Raw genomic sequence first — 12,500 nt, 5'->3', positions numbered from 1 at the left:
CCGATAACGCCTTTAGAAAGGGTCTCCACGGCAACCCAGTCGCATGTTATTATATGAGACTTCATTCACACGACTGAATTAATGAACACCCACTCGCGGAATTAGAAGGACTTTGAGTAAAGACAAAGCCGGGCACTTTATCGCGCCTTTGTCCGGAGACAGAGTTCAGAAAAAGAGGACACGGTTGAACAGCGTTCCCTACCGATATTATAGAAGAGCGAACGGAGCGATGGCGTTTTAAATGGTTAATATACTGCTCATTCAGCAGCCTTCCATTTGCTCTCCATCGCTCTTCACTTTCTCCCACTTGAATTCCAGCACAAACGCCGTCACAGACCAGCTTCTGTCCACAATGGATCATTCCATCCTCAATCACTGATCTTTCTCTTTCACAATCTCTCTCTCTCACAAACACACACACATTTCACTTTTCACACTGTATCCGAGGCTCTAGTCCTGTGAACGCTGGAAAGATCAGGGATAATGACAGCATTCTGCTCTGTAAAAGGACAATTCCCACAGATGTGGCAGAAAGAGACATTTGTTTTCCGTTCTTGTCAAAGAGGAGCGATACTATGACAGGAGATGCCTTTGGGAATAAGAGGCCAGATAAAAAATGTCTCGCATCCGCCCCCGTAAACAACCCTCACATTTTTCAGTAGTTTGAGAGTGTGTATGTGCGTATGTGTGCGTATGTGTGCATATGCCTACTTGGGGAAAAAGGCAGAATCAGACAGTTAGAGATAATTTTTATATCTCATTTGTTTGATGTATAACTACAATTGTGGCATCAGTGTCAGGTTAACACTGAAAATAATATAAATAGAGAGTGTTACAAACCCAAGATGTTAGTCTAGGGTTGTGGGGTTTGACATTTATTTAATTAGAATATATTTATATAAACAGTGAACGAGTGCGAAAGACAACCAAAGTAATGCCAAAAAAGGTGTGCTTTTATTTACAGTTTCCAAAGTGAACAACAACGAATTAATCAAAAATAAAGAAAAAGTAAGTAAGACAAAAATAAACTATTTACAATATATACAACACTGAGACAAATAAAGACGGGAAAAAACAAGAGAGCTGGCGGAAGGGACGCGGGCGGCGGTAAAGAAATGAAAAGAACAAAACCCAAACTATATCTAACTCCCCAGAAGCAAACAAACTATGTGAAAAACAGTACAATTAACACGCGAAGATCTTCCGAGTCCTAACTATCTACTCTATCAATCTACCCAAAAAGTACAAGGAGTGGCGCTCGCCCCTAACCTAGTGTACTAGACAGCAGAGTAGTCCTATGTGTATGTATGTCACGTGACCTTCTTACCTGTCCGCTTCGTCCAAGCCTCGTAAACAACGATAAACTAAGAACGATGTACGAATAACGGACGGATAACGTGCACATAGAAACGAGCAACAACAAAACAAAGTTAGACGGGGTTATTTCTAAATGCAAGCGATAAATACAAACAAGCGGAAAAAGCAGAGAAAGAGAAAAATGCAAGCAAGGGTAGCGAGTGGTCTGGCGTGCGCTTTTATGACGGGTGGTCTTTGCTTATTGGATGTGACGTGAGAGTGACGTAACCGGGGAGGAATGACTGACAGCTGAATGGACCAATGAACGGAACCTGAGAATATATGAAAGCAGATATGGGAGAACAGAGAGAGAGAGGGAAAAAAAACAGAGAAACAGAGCGCAAATAACACAAATACATAACGGAGAGCAAGGGAAGAAATGTTATACTGAATTCACCCAAATTGGCCTGTTTCCACTGAGTGGTACGGTATGGTACGGTTCAGTATGCTTTTATGGCTGTTTCCACTGTCGAAAAGTACCAAAAAGCGAACCGTATTGTACCACTGAACCAAAACCGTTCAGTGGTACAATACGGTTCGCTTTTTGGTACACATACTCGAACAACTTACAGAGATTACACAAGCCAGGAGAATAAAAACAAAGGAAGCGCCATTTTTAAATGCCAAGCCGAGACATTACACCGTAATAATATATACCAACACAATCTCACGGCAATTCGTAACTTTTTCATTTAGTGGCTAATTCGTACGATCTAATTCGTACATTTTAGTACGATTTGCTCATCACCCAATGATGGTTGGGTTTAGGGGTGGGGTTAGGTGCCAACGCCTCCTTTTTAAAATCGTACAATTTCTTACGACTGAACTCGTATTTGTACGAATTAGCCACTGAACTGTCAAAACGTAAAATACTTACGTTTCCTCGTGAGATCAGGCTGTATATACATATAATAGCTAGGCATGGTCAACCCGAGCTTAAACAAACCTTGTCTTCGTCTAGATGAACAGCCATGAAGCCAAGATGAACAGCAGAATCTACCCCAGGGCTCGAAATTGTGACCATTTTGGTCACATATGCGCCCAAAATTGTATCAATGCAACCTCAACATATATTTGGGAGCATTTGTGCGAATGCATAAAATTGTTGTTGTGCGACCGGTTTTCACAGCAAAAACCACATGCACGGATTTAGGAGGCATTGTGCATCTTTGCACCTAAAAACACTAAACACAGCGCTCAGGAATGGTTTAAAACAGTTGACATGTCAACTTGCTGCAGAAGACAAAGCCTGCAATGCTTGCCCCGCCTTCAAGCTCTTCTTATTTGCCCACTGCGCTAGAACAGAACGCGAATGGATTGGTTAATATCAGCTGTCAATCACTCAGTTCCGATGACAGGGAGCTACAGCCATGAAAATGTAAAGGTCTGGATATCTGAGAATGAAAACAACACTGACAGATTTACTTTTAGAAACCAGCTAAAGTTCCAAATAATGGCAGATCTGATTAATGATCATGTGCTGATAGTCAATCCAGCATTTACACTTTTCGAAGAGAGGATAAAAGACTTCCACTATAAAAATGACTAAGGCATTCACTGTAAAGCCGTTGGGACGGATTTTTCAGATAAGTGTTTCCCACTGAATCTACACATTTTAAGCACGAGATGTTGTAACGTTATTTAATCCTCCATTTAATCGTCACGAAGCTGTCAATCACACGCGTTCACCATTGCTAAAGAGCAAGCGTTCGCCGAGATGAAACTAATATTGCAGCTCATGAAAACACCACTAATGCTATTAGTATGACGTATGCAAATAAAGTTATTGTCAATATCATCTGTGCAATATCATACAGCAATATCATACAGTTGTTAGAACAGCACAGTTATTATTGCCAGTTCAGTTCATCTCTTTCACGTCAAGCAGTGTGTTCAGGGCCGATGAGCACATGCAGATTTTTGTCTATTTGTTAGTGGTGATTAGAGTTGATTTCAAATGCAATAAATATATTCATATAAAACGTGTATTAACCGGGCTCATAGTTTTTGGTGGGTGCGACTAAATTTTGTCTGGTGCGCCTAAATTTTTAAAGTTAGGAGCACCTGTGCTACCAAGTACCGTGTGCCCCCTACACTGAAAAAAAATTATGTCTGCAAAACTGTTGCAAACAATTTATTTGTGTTGAATTTAAACAAATTAAATTGAATATAATCAAAGTTAATTTGTTTGTTCAAATTCAGCCCAAATAAGTTGCTTACAGCCGTTTTTTACTTGACGTAAAAAAAAAAAAGAGTAAATCCAAGGAATCATGTCTGAATAATTTTTTCAATGTCGTTGTTTACAAGGCCGTCTAAAGCATAAGCGGTTTCCCTTTCATATACATTTGAAATAATGAACTTCATGAGCTGATGATAATAACATGTGCATGATTATTGAAGTGCTTCTAACATCCAATCCTTTCAGAAACGGACAAACGCAAGAGTGAAGTGTGAAAAACAAAAGAAAAGCCTGAAAAAGCATGGGTGCAAATGTTTTTAGCAACCTAAAACAAGAACAAACTGGCATGTTTAACTATTATTAATACCTTTTGGACTATTATGAATTTGGAATGATGGAATTACTTCCCAAACAAGAGGTTACATGTGCTGGTGAAGATACAGATGAGAGGTTACTGTGGGCTATATATTGCATGCTGTTTTTGAACCCAAATAAGGACTAAATGTATGCCATTGGTACCCTTTTGGCAATGGAAATGCAAGCCTGATAAAGGTGACCCATACCAACCTATACCATCCCACTAAGAGGGGCCATTACTGCTCAGTGTGGCAGGTGAGGATGCATTTGTTTCAGAAGATTCAGATGATTTAGACAGCTGTCAGTGATCATAGTGGATTCATACAAGGCCAACTATTATAGACCCAATTATTAATTAATTAATTAATTCATTCATTCATTCATTTTCTTTTCGGCTTAGTCCCTTTATAAATCAGGGGTCACCACAGCGGAATGAACCACCAACTTATCCAGCATATGTTTTACACAGCGAATGGCCTTCCAGCTGCAACCCATCTCCAGGAAACAGCCATACACTCTCATTCACACACATACACAATTTAGCTTACCCCATTTACCCATAGCGCATGTCTTTGGACTTGTGGTGGGAAACCCAGAGGAAACCAACACGAACATGGGGAGAACATGCAAACTCCACACAGTTATGCCAACTGACCCAGTCGAGGCTCGAACCAGTGACCTTCTTAATGTGTTTAGCGAAGTTGTCATTCAATGAAAAAAAAAGGGATCAGGTTTGTTTGATGACAAATTATGAAGACAAGATTTATTCTTCTGAGCATACAATATATGACTTTTAACATTAAAAATGTATTACTTTTAATTTAACTTATTTAACAGATGAATGAGCATTTCACTGATTGTTTGAATCTGTTATTTAAAAAAAAAAAAAACAGAAAGCACCTTTGTGTAGACCTTAAATGCCACTACAACACAAATAAAGATTGTCAGTCAGAGGCCATTAAAACGTAACCGAGCCAGGGCCTGAGAAGGGATATTATCATTAAGTCTTCTCATAGTCATGCTAAAAACCACAAATATTATTTCTACGCAGCCCTCCCTCCCCTCTTAGTGACAGAAAAGCCTAAACGTCTTCAATTGCTCTGTGTTTTCAGACCGTCTAGTGCTCGGGCGCATGAGAAAGCTTTCTGTTTTAATTGAACATGCATGTTCCAGCGCGGAATGGCTTTCCCCTTTAAATGAGCTCCTAAAGTGACAGTTAGAAAGCGCCGCTAAAAGCGCTCAGACGCTAAACTTGTTAACTGCACTTGAACCTCTTAGATTTGTGTTTATGAATGAAAAACACACCCACACAAAAGTTGTGCTATGTAAAACATGCTTAAATGCAACATATTTAAAGGGATAGTTCACCTAAAAACTAATATTCTACTATCTATATATATTTACTCATTTGTCTACCCAACCCAGGCTCATTATTAAAACGTACCCTTATATACATTTCTGGAGATCGTGAAATTCATCCCAGGAGCTACGTTTATTTGCAGTTTTTGTTTTCACAAATCCACTAGAGGCCGCTGTGTATGGTTTTTGAGATCTCAGATTTCTCTCGCGAGTGCCATTCGCGCCTGCTGTTCTCACGTAAATCCAACAGAGGTTGCTGTCAACTGACTCACTGACCGACCGACTGATAACCACCCTTCCCAAACCCAACCAACAGTGTTTTCAAAAGCACCGATTGACCCATCACCCACTTTTTTCAAAAACAATCCAGGGGTGCGTTTTCCAAACAACGACATAAGTCGCAGCTAATTAATCATAGTATGATGCATCATTTGGGAAAAGAACGATGTATTGACGAGAAAATCTAAGTTTTCCCAAAACCGTAGTTGCTTTGTTGCAGATCCATCAATTGAACCACGTCAGTTATAACGTAAATCACTTGTGACTACGCTCTAAGTGGGGTGGAGCAACAACTTCTTCGGAGAAAAAACCCATTATTTTTTGTGCAAATTATAGTTTTACACGCATAAAAAAAAACAATATTAGTTTTGGTAAAAACATGCACTCGTTTTCCGTTTTAATTGAAATATATATATATATATATATATATATATATATATATATATATATATATATATATATATATATATATATATATATATATATATATATAAACAGCACATATACGATCTATATATGCTTATTCTACAACTATTATTGAAAACATTCCATATAAAATCCCTTAGCTAACACATATTTTAATTTCACATATAAATCATATAAATCGTTAATGGTTTTTACAGTAGGTTATTTATTAAGAAATGAAAACAAATCCAACTTAATAATAATAATAATAATAATAATAATCATCCACATCATCATCATTATTAGTATTAAGTAGGATATTGTTTATTTATTTATTTACTTTTTTGTAAGTACACAGCCTACTTTTACAATTTGACATTCTGAAGAAATGTTCTAACCAACAAGCCCATGTCATATATAGTACAGAAACATTTCTTAATAAATAACCTACTATACATTAAAAGCATTAACGTATGCTATATATTTTTGTCTTCACAAGCTTTGGAGACCTAACGTAAATTCCGCTTTTAAATAATAGGTCTCCTATAGCTTTCGTCATGAGCCATGGCTGTGTTCAAAATGGCATAAATGCTTTCAAAGTGCACTACAAAGGGAACTAAAACTGAACTGTAAAAATGCTTTGAAAACAAATTACATGTAAGTTAGATGACTTAGATGTTTTTTTTTAAATCATTTCAAGTTTAAGTTTTAGTTCGTTCTTAATGAATAGAGCATAGGGGGGGATAACTGGGAATAGAACACAACCAGGAACTATGTTTCTAACTACAGCTCTAGAGGTGTAGTTGCAAGCGTACAAGTTTGTGAATGTTCAATGGAATGTCGGATTTGGGAAATGCCAAATCAATGAACTATGTTTGTAACGACGGAACTTGTGATCTTAGTTAGCTAATGATGGTTTTTGGAAACGCATGCCAGAAAAAGCTAGTCCAGAACGCAGCTGCTAGACTCTTAACAGGCACAAAAAAAAAAATGAGAACACATTACACCTGCACTTGTTTTTCTACACTGGCTACCAATCCAGTTTAGAATTCAGTACAAAGTTCTGTTGTACGTTTATAAATCCCTCCATGGCCTGGCACCTGAGTATATTTCATAGCTAATTATTATGCACCAACCTGTGAGATCTCTTCGCTCTATGGATCGTTTCTATTTGCAAGTTCCTAGATCACGCTTAAAATGTCAAGGTGATAGAGCTTTCTCTGTAGCAGCTCCGAACGTTCTTCCACTCTCTTCAAGAATAGTTTAAAATTTTGAGTCTTTTCAGTGGTCACTGAAAACACACTTATTTTCTTTCGCTTTTAATCATATGATGAGAGTTTATGTATTTTGGTTTTATGTATATTTACATGTGTTTTATGTGTTTTATGTACAGCACTTTGGTAATCATTGTGGCTTGTGAAAGTGCTATAGAAATCAAGTGAGTTGAGTTGAGAAAAATAAAAACCCTTGCCTGACTTTCACCATTTTCCATGTCCTCATCCTCCTATTTACTTATTTATTAAATTTTTTGCCTTTTTTTTACCTGCTTCTAAAACCGTTGTCATGGTCAACTTTTCCCTGCATCTCAACGTTGACATACATGGCAAGCTACTGGGCAAACTGGTAACAGCGGTAAAGCCGCCCACACGGAGAGAAGCGATTAGCTGATAGTACAAAAAAAAAAAAAAACAGAAGCTGTCAGCGGCATCATACCACCCCATGGCATTCAAAGGCATGGCTACATAATTTGCGCTCTTCAGAAATGTATATGGGGGTATGTATTCACAATGAGCCTTTGCTAAAAGCAGCATAATATATATAAAGCACTGTTAAAAGTGATCAGATGCAAAACTAATAAACAGTTCACTTGAACCTCTGAAATATGTGTTTACCAGCAGGCCAATAGACACTTGTAAATCATTTACCGTGTGTTTGAAAGACTCGTTGTTAAGTGTAATATTCGATTGTCATTCAGAGCAGCCTTAAACCAGGCTTGTAAAATTAGCTTTCGTCACACTTTTTTTTTTTCGATGAAAGACCAGCAACGATTTCTGATTCCTTTCCCACCGACTGTGTGTTTGTGTGTGTGTGTGTGTTGGGTGGTCAGGACCCCTCCGCATTCTTCCGAGCGATCTGCTGCCCCTGGGGCTGCCTGGCCTGGCGTATAATTGCCCTCCGCTACAGATAGTTACCAGCCTTCCCTGTCCCTCTCCTCTTCTCTTCTTCCCCCTGTTTATTCTCTCTGATTTCAGGCTCCTTTGGGTCATCATTCATCAATGGGGCCCCCCCGGCCCCTGAGGACGCGACCGGGAGGCCCCTGTTACTACGCCTCCATAACCAGAGGCCATTTCGGATGGAGGCGCATTATACGGGGGGAACAAGAGAGCATGAAAACGCAGCACGAGGCAGGGGGTGATTATTATATCCAGATAATCATTTCAAACAAATTATCATGATAATCAATCAATCGTCACATTTGAAGCAAACTCGCCCAAGGGCTGTATGACGGCCCTCGTGACCTGTAATGTATTTCGGGAGGGGGGGCATAATCAGATGCTCTAAATTTGCAAGGTTGCTTGAGATGATATTTTTACAGGAGCGAATTTTGCTGGTCAGTTTAAGCTAACATTAGAGATTCATTTCCCCTGCGGACAGACCACCTTCTGCTTATGTTAACGGCTATCTTTTCACCTTTCCATGAAATGAAAAACACACTCACACACTTAAAAGCAGTGCAATGTAAAACAAGCTTGAATGCCACAGATTAAAGAGATAGTTCACTTAAAAATTTAATATTGTCATGATTTACATCCTTTTTTTGACTGTAGTTCATGAACAGAAAAGCAGACAAGTAGTCATTGACTTCCAACATATACAGTTGAAATCAGAATAATTAGCCCCCCTTTGGAATTGTTTTTTTTATTTTTTTTTATATATATATATTTCCCAAATGATTAAAAGAGCAAGGAAATGTTCACAGTATGTCTGATAATATTTTTTCTTCTTGAGAAAGTCTTATTTGTTTTATTTCGGCTAGAATAAAAGCAGTTTTTAAATTTTTAAAGATAATTTTAAGGACAAAATTATAAGCACTTTTAAGCTATATATTTTTTTCGATATTCTACAGAACAAATTATCATTATACAATAACTTGCCTAATTATCCTAACCTGCCTAGTTAATCTAATTAACCTAGTTAAGCCTTTAAATGTCACTTTAAGCAGTGTAGAAGTGTCTTGAAACATGAGTTAAGAAAACTCTAATGTTTATAAATGTATTCTCTCCGTTAAACAGAAATGGGGGAAATAAATAAATAGCGGGGCTAATAATTGAGGGTGTATATATATATATATAAATAAAAAAAATGTTATCCTTCCTACAATAAATGTTAATGGCTACCATAGTTTTTTAATATCCTCGTTTGTATTCAATGTATAAAAGAAACTTGTGGTGTGAGTAAATGGTGAGTAAATATCATTATTGGGTGAACTATCATTTTAAGGTACAATAGATGGTTGATTATGAGAAGGTTGTCTTGTTTTTAGTTTATTTATGATTTTTTTTTTGTTCACACTGTTCAGAATTTTTAGCTCCCCTGGGCTGGCAATTTAGGTAGTTTTAGAGCACAGTTGTAATTGTTAATTTACAGCACGCTTCTAATTTTGCCAGTAATACTGTAAAAAATTACAGAAATACTGTCAAATTTACCAGTGCACTGTAAATTAATAATTATAATTGTGAAGAAAAAAAGAGATTACTTCAAACAATGTAAAATAAAATAAAATATAAAATAAATAAATAATATAAAATAAAATGTATGAATCTAAAATGGGGCTGCACAAAAAAATCTGACATTGTGATATTTAGTTTTTCTGCAATAAATAATACGATATAAAAACAATTTTATCAGATGGTTTGAATTCATATTTGAAATATTAATATTTCAGTAAAATTATTCTTCATTAAAGTCACTAATGCTGTACGTTATTACGTACACGAAGCCCAAATGCTTTACATTCCTTTAACCATGTGCAGTCAAAATGTATATATAAATAATACAAATAATAATATAAACTTAATATTTATTAATATTCATTATTTTTTAGTAATTCTATTGATATATTACTTAATATTATTAATTATTAAAATATCTTATTAAAATACAATAAGATACTAGTCATTCATTAAATACACATCAACATAGATAGATTATTATTGGCTAATCAGACCTTAATCACTCCAAGATAAAAACAGAAAGAGGTAAAATAACACTATCCATTATTTTCAAGTCTGAGAGATCCGTCACAGCAGGGGCCACGAAAGCACTGATACCGTCTCCGAGAGCTTGTCAAAAGAGCCATTAATCTCTTTCCCATTAAAACATCAGCTGCCTGTTTTAGCTGCATTTACAAAGGCAAATGTTTTAATATCCAGCCAGACGACGACAATGCCTGAGGCCCGTTTGTTTCAAATACAATTACTGCACATTGATTTTCTATAATTAATCTATGTCTCTGTGTACTATCACTGTAAGCTTCCGTGTCACGCACATACATAGTCACACTCACACACACACTTTTAGGACAAAGTGTTGTGGATTACATCTAAAAGAGCTTCAATAAGAGTCGCGAGCATGTGTGTGTGTGTGAGGATCAGCGTTCGGTCAGACAGACTTAGATAGGCATCTCTGTTTCCGAGTGTTTGTGTTGTGAAGGAGGGATAACTGCTTAAAAAGCAAGGGATAAATAAATGAAAGAAGATCTTTTTTTCTGTGCCTGTCTGTCGGGATTTGACTTAAGACATCTTTCAGCTCTCATAATAAAGCCTGAGAAAGAGACAACGGATAGGAAAAAAAAAAAAGATTTTTGATGTTATAGGTTATCGGGCACAGATGTTTTCATTGCATTACCTCAGGGTTGATTTTGCTCACGCACACACACAATATATATATATATATATATATATATATATATATATATATATATATATATATAAAACGGAGGCCAGCTAGTGTGTGCTGTGCAGGTAAACCTCACTCATCTGACCTCTAAAGGTGCTTTAGGCTCCTTGGTAGAGCACCTGACTCCCATGCGGAAGGTCGCCGGTTTGTTACCAGCTGGAGCGGGTTGGGTAGCGTAGGACCGGCTGGGTTACATTGGTGCCGTGACCCGGATGGGAATGAGGTTTAGGGGGGTGAGTGTAACGGAGGCCAGCTAGTGTGTGCTGTGCAGTTAAATCTCACTCCTCTGACCTCTAAAGGTGCTCTAGTGGAGGACGCTAGAGGCCATGGCCTTTAGCCTCCTTGGTTGAGCACCCGACTCCCATGCGGAAAGTCGCAGTTCGATACCAGCTCGGAGCGGGTTGGGTGGCGTAGGACCGGCGGGGTTACATCGCATTAGCTGGTCGTTCCAGCTAAAACCCAGTACTCGGAAACACCCATACACATGGTATACACTGGCAAACAACGGCAGTATACAACAGAATACAAACCCATGAGGTTTGGGAACTGTTTATGCTAAACATGAAAACAAAATAAATAACATTTATTTTATTAGAAAAGTTCTACAAAAGTTTCCCTAGTATTAGTAGATGGCAAACAAACTATGAACAACAAACTATGTGAGCCAATGTATTAGTTAAATATTAGTTAGTAGCTTATGCATGTTATTGGGACGTTATTCTAGTTGCAACTATTCCTCATTTACTAACAGTTAATAAATGAAGAACAGTTGGCACTTTAGAAAAAATGTCCCAATAACATATATAAACTATTAACGGATACTTAACAAGTCTTTAGTAAGTAATTTACTAACGGCTTGTACATGATCTATTACTAAAATATTAGGTTTAGTTATAAATCATCAAAATACAACAAGTCATTTATAACTTGTTAACTAACAGCTTGTAAGTTATCTGTTGGCCATCTATAAGGCACAATTATAAGTAATTAACAAACTATTAACTTTTATTTAACAAGTCATTTATAACTCATTAACTAACAGCTTATTAATGATCTGTTTACTAGTTATAATGGATAGTTATTCTAAAGTGTTGCCATTCTATTCAATTCACCTATAGTGCTTTTCATGTTTCATGTACACCACTTCTTTCAATCTAAATTTACTTTGAACATGAGCTGAATTGGATCAATAAAGTGTTTGGCGTGATGTTTATAACCGATTATTTGTCAGCATGTAAACACGAACAGTGATGTGTGGCACAATTTTGTTGAAAAGCCTGTTAATCAGTTGGTATTGCTACAGAAAATGAAGTCCATATTGCAGTGTAAAGTGCAAGTTGAAGTGTTAAATATACCATTGTTTAAAGCAGACTTAAAGTAGAGTGGTTTGAAATTCGGTGAATATTCAAAAAGCTCATTAAAAATAATCAAGAGTACCAAAACCAAAATGTACCGAAAAGTACCAATGCAAAAAAGCAAAATACCTTCTTCAGGAAAACATTGATAATTAAACTTTGTTGTCTAAACGTATCAAACAGGTGTTTTTCTCTGTGTTTTGATAAATGTAGACAGTGAATGCATGTATTATACCGCAGATGAGTCCAGA

At 36.9% G+C, this 12,500-nt stretch overlaps 1 protein-coding gene across 40 annotated transcripts in view; it reads right to left on the bottom strand.

Annotated features, from left to right (window-relative positions):
- Positions 1-12,500, bottom strand: part of prdm16 (PR domain containing 16) — a 476,324-nt gene that overhangs the window by 227,135 nt on the left and 236,689 nt on the right. The window lies entirely within an intron of this gene.

This window comes from Danio rerio, chromosome 8 (assembly GCF_049306965.1).
Source record: "Danio rerio strain Tuebingen ecotype United States chromosome 8, GRCz12tu, whole genome shotgun sequence".
Lineage (NCBI taxonomy): Eukaryota > Metazoa > Chordata > Actinopteri > Cypriniformes > Danionidae > Danio > Danio rerio.
This window is presented reverse-complemented; position numbering and strand designations above follow the sequence as displayed.